At 39.7% G+C, this 18304-nt stretch overlaps 1 protein-coding gene across 2 annotated transcripts in view; it reads left to right on the forward strand.

The window, feature by feature from the left end:
• The window catches only part of ESRRG (estrogen related receptor gamma), a 383447-nt gene that overhangs the window by 74125 nt on the left and 291018 nt on the right, over positions 1-18304 (forward strand). The window lies entirely within an intron of this gene.

Genomic DNA, 18304 nt, shown 5'->3' on the forward strand with positions numbered 1-18304 from the left:
AACCTGAAGAGGAGCCTGTAATTAAGCAGAAGCTGATAGTCTCAAATCTGTGATATTCATTGCTCTTTTCTCTCATTAGCTATCCTAGGTTATCTGACCCAAAGGAAGAATGCTTTCTTTTCCCCCAGAGTAACATAACGTGCCTAAAGAAAAGCCAAGTAGCTGCTTAAAGTAGGTACCAGGAAAGGATGTAAGAATTTGGAATTCACTCCAATATCCTTGGTACCACTAATTATACAGGCAAATATACAGACTGTCTCTACCACCTTTGCTCTGTTAAGAGTTTGTTGTACTTAAAAAGGAGGTGTCTGGCATCCAGTAGTTGTGCCAAATAAATGCAAAATTCGTGGGGAAAGACAAGAAGTAACGAAAAGAGGACCTAACTCTGACACCCTGTAGAAGGATGCTCCTTGAGATAGATGAGGAAGAAATCCATCATGCTGGGTTCTGTTGCAATTATTTTTATTGAAGGATTTTATTAATGCAGAATGCAGAGGTAGTTCTGGGACATTAATAAATGGACTGAAGGAAGGCCTGATGTTCTGATTTTTTTTTCATAAATGCAGTCTATACGCCTAGGTAAGATTCAGGTGGTTTGAATCGCACCTGCAGTGCCTTATTCATTCCTGCTGATACTGATTTGCAATGGAGAAACATTTGGGTTTTCTTGAAGTACCCTTTTAAAAGACTTGGTCTGTTCAAATAGTGGATATCAATCTTTATCTGGGACTGTGATAGACTTCTTTGCCACATCTCACAAACATCTCAGACATCTTCTGTATCATGCTGTGTTGCAAAAGGTCAAGTGTTTTTTACCTTTCTGCACTGCAATCAGAGAGCTGCTGCAGGGTGTTGCCAAAGTTCATAACTATGAAGGTACGTGCAGTTACTGCCTATCTGTGCATCTTGCTTCCTGATGAATGGTCTTTGGTAAAATCACACAGTGCTTTCTGGTAGAAATTAATGGAGTCATCTTGCTATGGATGAAATTATAACTGTATACCACAGGGATATTACTGTGTAAATGAATACTATTGATATTAAGAAAAAATAACAATAAAAAGAGAGAAAATTTTGTAGTTTATCATGTCCTAGAGTTTTCTTCTAACTTTCTTTTCTAATTGAAAAAGCTGAATTGATTGAATCATTTGAGTCCTGATTTAGCTTTTAAAAAAAAGAAGCAAAAGCTAAAAATGGCACAGTGAAGCAACTGAAATGCTATCACAAGCTAGTGAGATCGATAAGCTAGAAAAAAAAGGAAGAAAAGTTTTTGAGTGATAGTGTAAAAATGGGAAATTTAAATACATCTATATCATTGCATTTTGCTCCGTTGTGTATTGCATAAAATACACTTTGGCAGTGTGTTTCCATGCAATCCAGAAGGTGATTTATTAGTAACACTGAATTTGTGTTTATGTTCCAAACTGTAAACTACATTTATAGCAATATTTCTGTATTAAGGTATTAATGCCAGAAGTGCTACCTAAGCTTAAATTTACCAATATAACTCAAAATGTAGTTTATAGTGCTATAAATAGTAACATTGATATTGACACTTTCAGCAGCATCTAAGTCCCTGGAAAGCTGTTTCTGATGCTAAATGAAAATGCAAGGAGCTGACAGTGTATACATTCCCGGGAGTACAAATAATATTTCATCATGCTCAATGTTGAGGTTCCCTTGTCCTTTGTGCCAAAGAGTATTTAAATATTTAGTGTCATTCCCAAATATACCAATTAAAAAAAACCACACACACAAAAAAAAAACCCACAACATTTGCATGAATTATTACATGCATGTAGTTATTATTTATAATAATGGTAACCTTATGCATTGAAGCATTAAACAATAAGCATAATGCACACTGTTGTTTGGGACTGATCATTGATGATGGGCTTTGACTTTGTTCCTTGGCTGGCTTTTTGGAGTCTTCTGCATTCTCACTACTACAAATGAGAATTTAAGCTATTCAAGATATATCTTAGTATCAGATCTCTTTTTAAATTTTGCTTTTCAGGAGTTTGGAAAATAACATCTATTGAATTATACATCTTTCTTTTTATTTTTCCTCATTCAAATTTTTTAGAGGTCTTATCACATCTGTGAAACATCTGGAATAGCAGCCAGGACTCTTGACTTCCCAAACCCTTCTTTAATTGAAGGGTCTGCTATATGGAGCCATACTACGGCTTCTTCTCTCCTCCTGCAAGACACGTGGCAGGCCGTTATATGTGTAACTTCCTCTATATTGTTCAAAGGAAAAGATGAGCAAGGACGGATAGTCACATCATCAAAAGCTGGTTTTGACTATTCTGAAAGTATTAAGAAAGTTGATCCAAATTTTCCACACCTTTAGTTCAGACCATCTGACAGCTTAGATCTTTTTAAAAAATTTGTGATTGATCATGCCTCATTTTACATAGTAGCTCAAAGCACTCAGTATATCAGAAACACAAATCCAATTCATTTTTGTTCTCAAGGGTCTTGAGCTCCATTCTCAAGAGAAGATGTTATGCACTTGAACGCTAGGAAAGGAAAGATGTCTGAGGGTTGTTTGTAACAACCTGTCCAACATGTGATTTCTAAAAAAAAATTACCAGCTGAACTGCAAAATGAATTATTCTCTCAGCCTTTCATGCTGGCATTTCTACTTGAAGCTTGTGGCATAAAAGGGTTAATGTAATTTTTGGTTATATGACACATGCTGAGTATGGCAAGGATGATGTTTTGTGGTTTGGGGTTCTAGGTTTTATTCTCAGCACTTCTAGAAAATCACTGTTCAAGTATGGACAAGTTTATTTCCTACCTTGTTTTCCTCATTTCTAATTTAATATGATTGCTCCCTTTACATAAGCATTGTGTATTGCTGATTACTGTTAACATCATGAGAAGTCCCCAAAAGTACCAACTATTTTGTCAAAGTTGGATATGTCTGTTTGTGTACATGAGGAGCACGTGTACATATATATATATATGTTTTGTAATGGAAGCATATTTTTGTTATGTGTTCATCTATGTTTATGATACAGGAATGCTACAGTGAAGAGTACAAAGATAAATGCCCTCATTTGGATAATTACTATCATGCTATAATACTCCCTTTTGGAAGAGTATTCTGTCCTCTTTAACTGAATTTGAAGCCATTCATCTATGTGAGCCAAATTGTACCGTCATAGTCTATTTAATACGTGTCAAAGTGGACTATATGCTTGTCTTAAACAAGTTTTGATCTTTAGTGTATTTATTCACTAGGGATGAGCTAGAATTGAAGAATCTGAATGTCCCACGTTGATGTGAGAAATGTAGACCCCTTCAAGACTAAGAAGGGTCAGAGGATCCCCTCTTTGTAGACCTCCAAAAGTTCTTGAACTTGACATTTAACCTCCTGTCAGAAGTGTATTTTCAGCTGAGGAACAACGGGGGTGATTCAGAGGAGATGCTACATGTGTGCAGGATAGCGAAGGTGGGCACAAGCAAACCAGCACAGAGCTCAGGAACTGGCTGCGAGATAGGGGCTAGGAGCAGATGTAGTTTTTTTCAATACTGTGGTTGTGCCTAAATCCCAAAAGTCTCACTGAACCATAACCAGTTCACTGTCTCATTCTCCTTTCTTTTGCCAGAAACTTGAAAAGCTTTTTGCATTTTGAGAAGTTTTAAAGTAATGGTAAATAACTAATCAGTTTTATCAAGCCGGATTCCTTGCAAAATATCTCTTGAGCATTTGGCAGCTGACGTTATAAGGAGAGATTAGAGCAAATGTTCTCTCTCACTGATGAAAACAACAGTGGGGAGATCAGTTCTCATAATTTTTCATAGTTTCTAGCTGTTGATACCTGGGACTCCAGTTCACTGCTTTATATCCTGAAAATAACTTCTCACTTTGGTCCACCAGAGCCCATGTTTGATGTCTGTTGCCTAATGTAAGTTGTGGCTTTCTCGGGCTTTTTCCCAAACAGGTGATTATAGGGTAGTAGATGGTCTATTTTCAGACACCAGTCAGTATACTTTATGCTTTATTGGAACAGTATGTAACAATGAATTGAAAGGGAGCTTGTATTTTTGTAGTTCTGTGCCTTTATCTGTCCAGCAAATAACAGATTAGTGTATTAAAACATGCTCTGAGAATGCATTGGTTTTAGACCATTGCTTTTCTGTTTCACATTTCATTTAAAATACCTTTTAAAACCATTTCATACTGTATTCATGAAACATTCTAGTAAATACTCTCACAACAAGGCAAAGATCTTCCAGAAAAGTTAGGAATATGCTTTTCAGGTCATTTTGAGTTTATTATAGTTTTTTTTCTTTTTTTTTTTTTTTGTTTTTCTTTGCTCTGTATTCCCCAGTTTAATTAGATTTCTCCTCCTCTTTTATTTTTTTTTCTATTTCTTTTTCTTATGATCCTTTACTTTTCTTTCCGTAGCAATTTGTGATTTACCGAGTAATTCAAACACTACTTTTCTTTACAGTTAAAAATGCATGTATATTTAGGTTTGTGATCATGGGATTAGTGTATGGGAGATAAGGAGGGAACATAAAGCTAAGAAAGCAAGAGGAAAAGACCTGTCCCACCATATACAGTAACTGTGTCATCGCTATGATATTTGTTTGAATAATGGACAAATGGCAAAACTCCCATTGATTTCAGCGAGAACAGAAGTTAGCTCAAAATGAGCAGCTTTCCTCTGTGTCTAATATTCTGAGGACTCAGGTGTTAATTTGCAAAGAAAGATCAACACAGATGGGAAAAGTTATAGCTTGTGGAAGAATAGCTGGTTGAAATGCAGATCCACACAGTAAGGGCCTAATCTGCTCGATGCCACATACTGACTTCAGTAGAAGTCAGGGCCCTTGCAGGAATCCAAATTAAATGATAGTAAAAAATCTAGATAAAGGCTAGGCAAAGCCCCTCACTGGTGTGAAATCATGTGTACATATAACCTTCTCCATACGGATTTGTACATATGTTTTCTTAGAATAAAATGCTCATAAAAGGAAAATGGCATCCAGGAAGACAAAGCATCCAAGACAACCCATCTGCAGTCTTGTCATATGATAGACTTGGACAAATCTAAAGCTGCCAATACAACTGCTCAAGAAGTATGCCAAGGGAGCAGATGCTACCTCTGCAAGGATATTTTCCAAAGTTTGGCATTCGGGATCTTGTGATTACCATCCAGAGACGAAGAGATGAGGAAGAGATGAGAAGAGGAATGATGTTGTCTTGGCACCTTGCAGTGTCAGCTTCCCTTTCACATTCACTTGACTTATGTCTTTTCAATTCTTTTTTTTTTTTTTTCTTTCTTTAAGAGTCATCTTGTGTGGGAGTTAAAAAATAAAGCAGATATGTATGGAAGTAGAATACTGTGAAAGTCAATGGAATCTTTAATACATTTATTCAAAAACAAATTCATGAACACTTTTAGATTTATGATGCATAATCATGTTTTGGTTAGCAAAAGGCCCACCAAAGTAGTGGATGCATCTGTGAGATCAGAAGGCAGAGGGTACCTGTGAACCTGAGTTGCTGGAATAGAAGATTGATATTATTTTTAGAGAGCAGCCTGAAAGAGATGCCATTTAGAGCAGGTCCTGCAGCACTCTGGTTTGTTCAGAGGGCTGGGGTGTCCATTCAGGGCACTGCCAGGATCAGGCTATTGCAAGGAGCCATTTCTTTGTGGGCAACGGCTTGTGTGTGATGCAGTGTAAGAAGAGAGGACAGGGGGCTGCCGTGGTGCCACTGCCAGCACCACGGTTGGTAAGGTGAGGTTAGTGTTCTGCCCCCAAACCAAATATAAATCCTTTCTTTAAAAAATAATTTAAAATTGCTGTACAGAGTGGTTTAAATGCTTCTTGTTGTTTTCTTTCTCTTTATATTACCAAGTGTAAAAGGCTAATGTGGGACCCAGGATTCAGGTGCTCGGCTTGTCTCGGGGCATTCAGCATCCGTAGGCAATATCTGCAAAAACTTCCCTTCTCCGAGCTAATCCAAGGAAATACAAACATACCCAGTCAGTAACAGTCTCTCTTTCCAATAGTTTATATATTTTTTCCAGGCTCACGCTGATAAATAATATTCGCTGATATAAAATATAAAATATAAATATATAAAATATATATATATACAATATATATATATAAATATAAAATATAAATATAAATATATTTATATGAATATAAAACACGCTGATAAATAATATAATATAATATATATATATATATTTTTTTTAACATGAGAAAATAGTTTTTGAGGCCATGGTAAGAGCCCTTATCAAACTTATCAGGCTTTTGAACTGACTACACCTTTAATCAAGACCCTCCAGCAGAGCTAGTAAGTGATGACCTTTATTTTGTTGCGGGCTCTGTTCGGGGGCTGGAAGAGGGGGAGAAGGAGCCTTGCTAAGGCGTGATTTCTGATGTTCGTCTCCGCCAAGCGGTGACCACCCCTTGCTCTCCTGCCCTGAGGAGGGCACCGTCACCATCGTGCCACTTGCACACAAGCCAGCTCCATGTTGTTGTACAGTGGCATCTTGCCCTTTCCTGCTGCTGGATGCCACGAAAGGTCACCCGAGATGATCTAAACGCACTGTTTTCCTGGGGTGAATGGTGCAGGAGGGAACCTTTGGATCAATGCGGTGCATTTTTTGTTCTGCCAGGGCTCCCCTCCCTGTTGTAGTTTCTGCAGACTAGTGCAGTAATCTCGGTTGAAATCAGCCTCAGAGTGCTCTCTTTCTGGGCAGCAGCCTCTAACGTGTCCCAGGCCCTCCCTCAGACCCCTACGCTTTCTGTCTGTCTCATGAGGTGCAGATCCAGGGATGGACCCACTGATTTCACCATGCACCTCCCCAGCATAGTAGGAACTCCAGCCGGTTGCCCACCAAGGGAGAGGTTTTATATTGGTTTTGGCCCCGCTAGTTTGACTGGGGTAGTAGAAAACCCCAGTTACCAAATTTCATTTGCCTGGATTGAAATGTAGCAGCCACGGCAGATCATCCTGTAGTGTTGTTTTTATATGTCCCTGAGTCTAAAGTCATTTTTAAAATGTGAGTGATGCAATTTCTTGCATCTTTCATTTAATATGCTGCTTGGTAAACAGTGTTTTAGATTAGTATATTTGTAATTTAAATGAAGATAATACATCAAGTCAAGTCAGAAAAGAAGGAAGAAGTTTAAGGAATGATTGATGCCTCTTTCAGCATTATGCCCTCTTTGAAAAAAAAAAAAAAAGGAAAAACGTAAAGAAAGGGAAGAAGTGGGATTATTGAGGATCTAGTGGGGTAAAGGAGAAAGAGAGAAACTATTGTTCATGGGCAGAAACACACTATTTTTAAAGCCACAGTCAGCTCTGATAGCTGAATCTGTTTTCTTCAAGCGCACTAATAAATTCTGCCTAATTCATTTTTTATTCTCTCTTGGGGTCTGCTTGCAGATTTGCCTCAACAAAGGAAGCATCATGTTACTTCTTTTAAATAATTGATGGCTCTTGGTCCAAGCCAGCTTGAAGGAAATTCAAAAATAGGTACTGATTGAGTAAATACCCTGCCTCCCCCTGCCCCCAGCCCCATCCCTTATTTATTTTTGCCGTCTGGGTGACTGGCAGTTGCCGGTGATGTCATCGAGGCTTTGGGTACACCTAGCACTTAGCAGCTCTGATTTCATTTATGTATTTATTTGTATTTAAGAAAAGGCAAAGTTGTTAATTGTAAACTGTCTGGTGCAGCTAAGAGCTCTTAATAAATCATTGTCAGCGTTATGCTGTAGCAACAACCAGGTAGACTTCAGCAGTCTGTGGTGAGAACTGGTACCGAGCAAGGCAGTGGGGACACCCATGTATGTGCTCTCCACTTTGCTAGGGGACGTGGTCTGCTCAGGGTAACCGTGAAACAGTGGTTTCCATCGGGTTGGTTGCTTGCTGCCTTTGCAGTGCCACCTCTTACAGAAATATGTTTGCCATGGAAAAGTCATTTCACTGGAGAGCACAGATTTGCTGAAGCTCTGCCATGTCTCTTTTTTTTAAAGACCCGCTGTTTATAATTTGCCCCTTAGGTTATTCAAAGCCTCAGTGGTCTACAACAACAACAAAACCCAGCAATAATTTTTTGACCTTTTTCTTCTTTTTTAACTAGCTGTGGAGATACATTTGAGGCAGAGTGATCTTTTTTCTGCTGTCTTTGCAGCAAATATTGCCACAGCAAGAATGTTTTTGGTGCAAAGTACTGCAAAAGGTGAAACGGTGGAGGAGTTTGCATGTAGTGAGGTTTGCTGTATTCTGATTTGTAGTCCACTTGACTTCATGGCTTCTAAGTTTTGATAGCAGCAAGGTAAGGGACTAAAGAAAAGTTAGTGGAAGGTGGCTTGTGTGTGAAATTTTTAGGCTTTTCCTGTAAGATATATGGACATTTTGTAATGTTACTTACACAATGTCACATAGGTAAAGGATGCTCAAATATAAAAGAGTCTGATGTCTGTGGAAAAAAAAGGGGGATTTTTTTTTCCCAAACAGACAAACACTACAGTTTGTCTCAATTAAAAAAAATTAAGGCCTGAAACCAGTGCTTACCTATTAAGTAGCATAAGGTCTTCTTGACCTTGCAGCATTACGTGGGCACAGATGCCATTCAGCTGAACTACTCTAGTGTCCAGTACATTGGAGAAATTGTCAAGTATTTCCTCTAATGCCATGCTTGTGTTACCCACGCTCACGCGGCGCTCCTCCCTGCCCGCTAAGGGTGCTCAGGCCGCGGAGCAGTTTGAGCGCCTACAGCCATAGCGGGATCAGGCCAGGACTTTCCAGCTGGGAGAGCAAAGCACCATCAGGGGCATGTCCACATGAGTAGGTGCAGATGGACCAGAGCTGGCTGAACGTGGTTTGGCTCTGGTCTGGAAGCTGTGTAGCTAGTGAGTGCGATGCCGTAATCGAGCTAATACTCCTTTGTGTGGTAGAAGGAGTTGGAGATCTAGAAGCACAGGCTGCAGAGTGAGGATGGGTCTGTCAGGAGCGTGCCTTGCATTTTGCATATTTGTTTTCGTCTTTTACCTCCTGTAAAGTGAATATTGTCTTCAGTAGAGTAAGCACTGTAATGGCAGATAATCTGATTTTCAGAGAAAGCTTGCTTTGAGAAATGGAGAGATGGAGCCAGTTCTGTGCATTTCTTCTCCTCCCATCCAGAAACCAACCTGTGGGGTCTGTACTAAGAAAACCATGGCATTTAGGAAGGCAGGAAGGAGAAATGAATTTTTTTTTTTTGAGGCCTTATAATCTAGACAGCAAGAGGGCAATGCAGGAATGAAACTTGAAGCAATACTATCAAAAATGCCAGCCAAAGTAAGGTGTGTAAATGCATATTTGGGTGTTTAGAAAGTGCCCTGAACACTGAATAGTTCCTCTGGCCAGTGTCTCACATGTGTAAGAGGTCTTTCAAGTGACTGTGAATGCAAGACAAGCAAGCAGCTGCATGCTGTGTGTAGGGGACTGTGCACACACAAGGATAACCACATCCGCATTTTTGTGCACATGACTGTGTTTTTTGGAAACTTGCCTGTGTGTGTTGCCAAGTTTGCAAGTGGAATTTAGAGGTTGTTCAAATTGTCTGTCAAAAGATCAGGTAAAAAAATAATTTGATGACGGGAGAAGCTTAAAAGCAGGACACTGGCTCACTTTGTGTGTTAATGCAGTCTTTCTCCATAGAGGGAAACCAAAGACTTGCTGAAGGCATAGCATACTAAGGTATATCTATTAGTGTGTGCTTAACTCTGTTGCCTGAGAGCTTTTGTTAAATGCAATGGCCAGGAAAATTGACCTCGCTTTTTTTTCTTTGGGGGTTGGATCCTGACTCACATTACATACATGTGTGAAGCTGGCAACTTACTCATTTATCAGCGAAAAAGCACTTTGTTATAAAAAAAAAAGGGGGGAAAAGCTTACAGTAACATCGTTGGGATTTGAAATATAAGCAGCATCACAGGATATGGGTATGTTATTGGATATAACAGGGCCCCTTTTTTTCCATGGATATAATGCCATATAACAAATTGCATGCCACAAAATACACTCAGTTTCTCTGATGGCTGGACTCTCTGGTTATAAAGTGCTACTGCAAGCATTCTATTTAGGAAAGGAAGTTAAAAGCCTCTCCAGGGTACACAGAAAATGCTGATCCTGAAAGTATAAATGGACACATTTTAATCCTTAAGTTATTAATTATTACTCATGATTAATTGTAATTATTTTATTACTACTCCAAACCCTTGGGTCAAATTGCACGCTGAAGTCGGTAGGAAATTTACTGAAGAATCTCTTGATTTGGTATGTTATCATCATTGTATTGAATATTGGACATTATCAGTTGCACTAAAGAGACCAACTGCTCTCATGCCATCAAATTACAGGATATATTTGGGTTGCAGGCGTAACTCCATTTCTTTCACTGTCATCAGATATAACTGTAAATTTAAAGCACAAAGGGAAGGGGAAATAATCCTTTCACCCATGAAGATGTAAATTAAAATTTACCCAATGCTAAAAAACGTAACCCTAAATGAACCTTACATTCGCAAAAGCTCAGCTCATACGTTCAGCACACACACATGTTAAAGGGGACAGCAAGTACTTTGGGATCAGACTGTCTTATCGAGGGTTTTTGAGTGGGAAAGCTTGGACCCCCCCCTTGCTAGCCCTACCTTTCGCCTCTCTCTCCTCGAGTAACCAGAAGAATCTTTTTCTTCTGAACATATAGCTTGTAATATACATAAAAGCAGAGTTTGCTTTGATCCTGACAGCAAAATGTTTATTTTTAAACCTGGCCTGGGCTGCTGTCCAGCAAGGCTCTTTCCTTTGCATCACGCCCTGGGTCCGCACTCTGCAGCCGGCCTCACGGCAGCGAGATGTAGGGAAAGAGGGAAGGGGCTGGATGGGTCCTGGCAAGCTCCCTCACTCTTCCTGCTCCCCCCATTCTCCCTTCTCCGGTTTTGAAATTCAAATTGAATGCAATTTTCAGCTCATTTGAGCCAGAATATACTCTTGCTGAGCTTCAGTGGCTCTTAAATTCAAACTCGCAGGAGAAAACAGATATCATCTGTCACTGAGGGTGGGAAAGAGTGTCCTCCCCACATTTTATTCATGGGAGGCAGGGCTGGACTGACTAATTCAAGTCTTTCTGACTAATCGCTCACTGGCAAACCAATCAGCTAATCGATGTGACTGGTTTCTTGTAGTTTGGTCTCTTTTGACATTTTTATTTTTTATTTATTTCTTCAGCCTATTTAGTATTTATATTTAATGTCCTAGAAGTGCCCTAGAGTATCTGAATGCCTGCATTCAGATTCTTATTGTACCTGCTTGTTTCTGGTCTTATTGTCTCCATCAGAGACAATAAGAGGTCCCTTTAAATACCTACAGATAGAAATGCCAAAAATCTGATGGTTGGCAGAGGAGAGGTGAGGGGATGGAGATTTTCAAAGGAAGCTTAAAAATGGAGGAGTCAAAGGGAGAAAATTGCGTTAAATGCATCAGTTGTTGTTACATCAGCTGTTTTAGGACCATGTACATCTGTGGGCTACATACCGGAGCTACCTACTATATAAAACCTGTTTCATATTAATACATGCACCAATATCTCGTGAGTCACCCCAAGGGAGGGGGGAGTTCTGCTTAAAAGTAAAAAAGAAATTCAATTTCCTATTTTGCCACACTGCTTTTCTGTTTTGTTTTCTTATTTTTGAAACAAACAAGCAAAAATCTTGCAAAGAGAACTAGATCCCACTTTCATTGAACTCATTTACAAACTCCTCTTTCATTTGGTGAAAATAGCATTGGCATAGAGACTGGCAAGCTGCCTTCAGAGGGAGATCTTGCAAGAAACAGTAATTTGGTAGGTGCAAGGGCAAAACTAAAGTACAACCTGTACAACAGAGAAAATAGGTTACTTAATCTAACAGCATGATAGCATTTTAATGCTGCTCTGAGCAACATCAGCTTGTTACTGCTAAAAATCCACAACCTGATTTTTTGTTGTAGCAAAATCTGCATGCTATAGAGGATGTCAAAAGTATATGAGACATCTGCAAATGATGAGAACATGATGAGAACAGACTGGAAATACTATCAAACACCATGCTGGTCCATCAAATGTTTTACGTGCTCTAAAGCTTTGATATATTGCTCAGCCTGGGTTATAGCTGGAAACCTGGTATTCTGCAGCTTTGTTGGTGCCTGTTCTTTGTTTCTCATACTGGACAAGGATTTGTGTACAGTTAGGGCCCAGTCCTGTGAACAGTTTTGCATTTCAAATGCTAGTGTCAGCCAGGGAAATCATGCTGTAATTCCATCATAACTTTATCAGATGACTGAAGATTTTTTTCTGCTAGTATCTTCCCTTATCCCCTCACCCATGCATTTAGGTAGCATAGCCTAATGGCATAACAAATTACTCGGCAAAATAAAGGTGCTTAATAACCTTCAATGTTGTACCAATAAACTGATATTGTATTTTGTGACACTATTCAGCTGTGACTTTGGGCAGCTTATGTATTTCCAGTTTAGAGTGTTATAATCCCTAAAAAAATAGGGATTTTTTTTACATACTTTTTCAATGTGGGATGATTAAAAGAAATAACATGGGCCTGTGCAGTCAGTTGGCTGTTTGCAATAGCTAGGGACAGGTGCCTTACACAGAAGCCAGCACGCTGTTATCGCAGAAGTTGCATATTTTATATTAGAGAGTCACAGGCAAAAAAGCAGGGGTGAAAGACGAGGGCACCATTCGTGTGTGTTAGGAGCAGTCCAAGCTCACCTGTGGAACTGGGCCCCTCCACGACACAGGTGGCATTTAGGGACCTGTGTCAGGATCACAGCGCAGGTTAGAGCGGTGGCGGGCACGCAGCTGCCTGGGCGGTAGGAATTTATTCCAGTGGTCTTCACAGTCTTAAATGTTAGCTCTGATGCATTTATAGTTTCTGAAGCAGGGGATTTGGGAATCTCTTTTTTTTTAATTAGGCAATTAAATTCAGGTTAAGCCCTGTTTTAGGCACCTTGGTGCCTCTCTGAATCTTCCCCTTTGTCTCCAGAGGCTCAGTTAGACATTGACACTGACCTGCAAAGCTAGTACTACAAGTCCTTATAAAGAAATCTGATATTCCTATGGAAGTTATGATGATGTATGTAAATCAGCTGCCATATCCACACTGTCACCTCTTCGGCTGAAAAAGAAGGGCAAATCATTTTGTTGGTAGCTGCTGAAACCGTCAGCTGCACTGTCATTAATACTCTACCCTCTTTCCTGGAAACTCAATATGTCAGCTACCTGATGTACCCTTCCTCTTCCAAGAATACATCTCACCATTCCTTCAAATTCTTCTTGAGCTGGGACCTCCCATCTGTCAGTTTATTGTTCTTCTTCTGTCCCATTAGTTTTTCCTGCCATTTTTTTTCATTGTCTCATGGTTTTTTTTAGAGTTTTATCATGTGCTAATGACCAGAGTATCCAAGCTCCTTCCAGGAGCATATTAAGCAACACGTCCAACTGCTGTTATACTCTTTTTTTTTTTTTTTCCCCTCTTCTTTCTTATGGGGAGAACAGTGTGGAGTAAAGCATTAGATTTTTTTTTTTTATTATTTTATTGCTGTGATATATACACCTACACTGTCATGACCATGGTCACTCTCTGCTTATGAGGTATCCCCTGGACTGTCCTGTTGGATTTTGGTGTTGGATCTGTTCCCCAGGGAACTGCCCAGATTTCTTTTGGTGATCTCTGAGCAAAGACTCTTTGTGTGGTATTTCTCCAAAACAGATTTTCCTGGTCCCTCTCCCTAGATACCATTGATGAGCTTTCTTGTCCCTCACCCCATGCTCTATCTACTGGCTTGACCCTGACGCTCCCAGAGTTCTTCTGTCACTGGTCCCAGGGTCTATAATTTATCCTTCAGGGGCCACGCGGCAGCTAGAAGACTTGAACACAAACTTCATGCTGGCATTTATATAATAAAATGTATTTTGCTTCACAGCAGCACTACAGCCATGCAAATCCAGGTGAAATAAGAAGTGCCTGCAGGTTCTGAGCATTCTTTGAAGCTGTTGGTCAAAACACTTTTCACAGCTGTAGTCCTCTCCTGGATCTCACCCCTCCCTGCCCTCCTTTAAGTCCACAGCCGTCTTTTTTCGTTTGGCCCATATGCAAAGCGTTCCTTCACAGAAGATGTGGTTCTTTGTATTGTTCCACTCAAATTTTTGTCATCAACCATGTTCTTAAGGACTGCTGTGTCATTTCTCTTTGTCTTCCCTTATGCATGGGTTTATACTCTTCTCACACTGAGGTGAAGAGAAGGATTTTGCTTAGCTTAGAAACAGTTGTGGTAAGGAAATTGTATTTATTTCCTGATTGTCCTTAACAATTCTCCCAAGTAGAGGAGAAAAATAGGCTGGCATAGCTTTCTCTTCCCAAAATAAGTCTGATATGGAAATATAAAAGATAGACTTTTGCTGTGAGCCTACCAAACATGATGAATTAGTAATATTTATTTTCTGTCTTTCATCTCATATTATCACATGTTATTAGGGAGGGTGGGCTCAAAAGAACTTCACTTTACGCTTATACCCATGTTTGTGTGGATCATAATGAACCTTTCAGTTCTGTCTCACTTTCTTGTTACTGTCACAAAGTCCACTGGCAGGCTGGTGAAGCTATTCCCCAGTTTTCCATCCACATGTATTGAGTTCCCCGTGTAGCAAGGTGCAAAGGTAAAGGGGTGGCATTGTGTCATGTATGACACAGCAATTGTATCCCAGTTGTAGTAACCATCAAATGCTTTATACTATGGCATCTTTGGCCCTTTTCTGTACCCAGCTTTAGAAGTTGTGACCACATTCTGCATTCTGTTTCCTATTCACCCTTGTGAGAGCACCTCAGGCAATAAAGTCTTCTCTGCCTTCTTTGACATCTACCTTTCTGTTTTGAAGGGCATCCCATGAGAAACATTATGCTGAGCCTCTACATCTTTCATAGTGCCCCTGGCTTTAAATGTAGTACGTGTTTTCCATGTCTTTTCTTCTTCTTGATTGTGTGTTTTTTTCAGGCTCTTTTTAAACTGATATTTTAACCACTTGCTAAAACCAAAAATAACCATTTACTTTCTGGGCAGAAAGGAAAAACTAAGTGTATACAATGTTCAAAAGATTTTTGAAGATATTAAATTAATGAAGATTTTTTTCTTATTAAATGGTCCCTACTGAAAGATGTTTCCTAGTTTGCAGTGCAGATCCCAGTAGGCAGCGTTGCTGCTCTGAATAATCTGTTGCTGAAGTGGTTAGTGGCTGTGTGTCATCTGCTTTTTGCCTTGGTCATCCGCTTCATTGCGTCCATTGACTTCATTCCAGGCTTCTGTTACTGATGCTGAGATTTTCAGTCAAGCAAAACTCTGGCTGATGTCAATGGACATTGGCATAAATGGGATTTTTACTTAAACTGAGTCTGTGCAACTCACCTTGTTATTGCTGCATATATTCACATATGACTATCCGTGTTATTAAAAAGTAGTAGTAGCACCCCTAAGTTTTGTGTGTGAGTAGATTCTTTTGCTCTTGAGTGAGAAAGGACTCGACTACAAGTCATGAAACTCCTAAAATTCTTGTCCTAGCCTATGAAAAATACATGTTGGCATGTCTATATGTGTTTTCCATATGTAGGTGTGTATTCATAGAGAAAGACATATGCTTTATGATATCTCCTAAATAGCAGATTACGTGTTGCTATTCAGAGGTCACTGGGTGACCTGGAATTCCTGTTTGATTATAACATGCTCAGTAGAGATCACAGTTTCAAATGAATAAATAACCGCCAACCAGACTGCGAGTGTTCATGTGTTGGTGGTATTGAATGTATAATCATTTGTTTGCATTTTAATTTCGTATCTACTTTTCCTTTTACATATGTTAATCCTTCTGACTGGTTATTATTCTTTATCATTCTCTCTATATTTTTTTGTTTCTTTCTTTCTTTCTTTATGGTGCTTTAAGAAATTTAGTAGTGCAGGATCTGAACTATTCTCTTTGAAATTATCTTTAAAACTGCTATTGACTGTAAGAGGGTTAGTGGTCATGTTAGAGAGCCTGAGAAAATGGTCTTGCAGCACAGCACATGTGGCATCTGATTCCTAAATAATGAACTTCGTAAAGTCAACTATTTGCCTGAGTCACATTTTGTTCCATCCTGGCACAAACCAGACTGGGACGACAAATTGTATCAACAAAGAAGCATGACATTAGCCTTGCGTATATTTTCAACAGCCTTTGTATCGCCATGGCAACAATAGTTTTAATTATGGAGAGCCAAAATGATAACTTGTGTATCAGATGGGGCTCAGTTTTCCCCGTGGACAAAACTCTGATTAGACATTGGAGAAAAGCTTTGTATCCTGGTTTTTCTCCCAGGCTGGATTTTATTATCTGCTTTAACAGACAGCTGTTTTGCTCATGGTGTGAACTTGGAGGGGCTGAACCGGGCTGGAGGGCTGCTGGACCGCAGCCCTGCAGTAGATGAACTGACCCTCTTGTCTCAGGGGCTGCCTGGTGGGGTGCTGGTTGGCAAGTTTAAGACCAGTTGTCTCACTGAAGGACTGCTTTTGGCTTCCCTTTAAACTGCTGGAGAACTGTGTATTTGGAAAAGCCTTGTGTGAAGTGATGTCTAATAATTGGCCTTGACAATGTTCAAGATTGTGCTTGGGGGACAAACAAGAGGTTCCACTTCAGCGGTGGACATGAAAATTTGCAAAGCAGATCCACATCCAAATCCAGCTGTAAGATGGATGGGAAATAAATATGTCTGTCTGCATGTATGAATGGTTGGATGCAAGTCAGGAGTGTCTCTCTTCACAGCCACAACGGTATTGTTTAAGTCATGGGGCATGAGAGGGCAGTGAGCAAAAATGTGTGTGTTATTTGGCAACTCGTTGAGAGATAAAAAGGTTGGTTGATGTAAATCGGTGTTTTTCTTTCTTTCTTCCTGTTTTTTTTTTTTTTATATCACTTTCCTGGACTTCTAATGCATTCATTTCCTATTTGTATGAATGGTGGCCCTTGGTGGCTATGGGAAGGTTGATTCTGGGTTGTGAACTTCCTCACAGTGTTTGAAGAGCAGAGAGGTCAGTGACGAGATGGGACATCTCATAACTTCATCTGGATCTTCTCTGACACACTGACATTTTTAGCATGTGTTTTCCTGACTGCAGGTCTGAGGCAGTGTCGTCAGGAGATTATGGCTAGAGATCATGAAATCACTGGGAATAAGACTTGCAAGATCACACCGTTAACTAGAAATTCAATTATTCAAATGTGGCTCCAGAATGCAGGGGGCTCAGCAAGCATGTAGGCTAATATTTAGACTTGCTGAATCTCTAATCTCACTCCTTAAAGTGTTACAACAGCTCTTTTTTTTTTTTCAACACAAAACCCTGTGCAAGTATTTCACTGCTAATTGTGCTGTTGATTCACTTATACTTTTCTAAATTTAAAAAGTCCTTCCTCTAAGATTGTGATTTTGGAATTTAGGATCATAAATTAAGCCATCTTATGAAAGAAAATAAGAAGTTTGCTGTTGTTTTTAGTAAGATTTATGGTAAGTATGGCAACGGTAAGTCTGTCAGTCTGGGCTTTGCTGCACATGTGTAGCTCTGTGCTTTGAGACCCTCAAAATGTCTGTTTTTAGGACATCAGCAGGGGGCTAATGAAAAGGCTTTGTTGATTTTAACGAATTGCAAGCCACTGTAGCCAAAATAAATATAATCTGCTTTTTGGATTAGTTGTCACACATGATTTTACCTACTAACAGTGATTAAAGAACCCTGGTGGACCAGAAGCATAGCTGCTCTCTGGTGACTCTTGCTAAAATAGCAATAAACAGAAGTAAATAAAGACTTAGGGTATTAGTTATCTTTAATAAACAGTGACACTGCATATAATGTTTGAGGGAGACTTCAAAAACCTGTGTCGTGCACAGCAGTGTCACTTCTTCCAGTGCAGAGAGCACGGGTCATGCAAGAGGACCGATCACGGTAGCTGGTATCAGCAAGGCAGCGGCACAGAGCTGCTCATCTCATCTCACTGACCTGTGGCCCCACATCCAGGGCTGCCAACACCACCTCGCACCTCGCCAAGGCCCTCAGTGTTCAGCCATTTTTACCAAGTGGTGGACCATAAGAACAAAGTTCAAAATGTTTGAAACTAGAGGGATTGCAAAAGGAAAATGAAGGGAATGTTAATTGCTTGTGTAATTAGGCAACCTCCTAACCACTGTAATTCCATCCAGTTAA

This window comes from Cygnus atratus, chromosome 3, assembly GCF_013377495.2.
Source record: "Cygnus atratus isolate AKBS03 ecotype Queensland, Australia chromosome 3, CAtr_DNAZoo_HiC_assembly, whole genome shotgun sequence".
In the NCBI taxonomy this organism is placed as follows: Eukaryota; Metazoa; Chordata; class Aves; order Anseriformes; family Anatidae; genus Cygnus; species Cygnus atratus.